Source organism: Volvox carteri (genome assembly GCF_000143455.1).
Source record: "Volvox carteri f. nagariensis unplaced genomic scaffold VOLCAscaffold_6, whole genome shotgun sequence".
NCBI classification, from domain to species: Eukaryota; Viridiplantae; Chlorophyta; class Chlorophyceae; order Chlamydomonadales; family Volvocaceae; genus Volvox; species Volvox carteri.
Window position 1 is genome coordinate 1,223,353 of NW_003307549.1, and position 885 is coordinate 1,224,237.

Sequence of the window (885 nt, forward strand, 5' to 3'; positions counted from 1 at the left end):
TCAGGCGTGTGAGTGGGACGGTTGTTGTGCCGCCCGGCATCTGCCATCCGACCCGCTTTAGGATCATAGCCATCGCCTGAGTGCTGTTGGGGGTGCTTGGAGCCGCCATATCCCCCGCCGTTGGCCTCTCTGGCTGCTGCTGTTGGGGTTGCTGCTCATGCGGCTGCGTCTGTAGCTGTTGCTGCGGCTGTTGCTGCTGTTGCGGCTGCGGCTGATGCTGTGTCTGTAGCTGTGGTTGTGTTTGCAGCTGTTGTGGCTGTACCTGCGGCTGTGGCTGCGGCTGAGGCTGCGGCTGTAGCTGCGGCTGTGGCTGCGGCTGTGGCTGCGGCTGTGGCTGCGGCTGTGGCTGCGGCTGTGGCTGCGGCTGTGGCTGCGGCTGCGGCTGTGGCTGCGGCTGTGGCTGCGGCTGCGGCTGTGGCTGCAGCTGTGGCTGCAGCTGTGCCTGCGGCTGGGGTTGCTGTTGCTGTTGGGTTTCCACTGCTCTTGCAGCTTCGAGCCAGGCCGGGTTGATAGCGCCATGTAGCGTCTTAAGGGCTGCCAGGGTCGCTGACCTGTCCCGCGTGGGTGCTGGGGTTGATGGGTCGAGGTGTGTCCTGACCCATTCGGGCCAGGTCGACCTGGGGAGGGAGGCCACTCGAGTATGCACCACTAGGTCCCAGACCCGCACTAGGTCGCCCACCGTTTGCAGTTTCCTGCATGTAGCGATCCCCACGAAGTGCGCCTCCAGGCCCGGGCGGCGGTTCAAACTGTCTGGGTCTGCCTCGCCGGTATTGGGGAGCAACGGGGTTACCCCACAACGCGGTTGCCCAGCACCACGGTCCGGGGACAAGGGGCTGGTCTCGATATCCCGGAGCGGTGGTAGGTGTCCCAGGGCGCCCACAATCC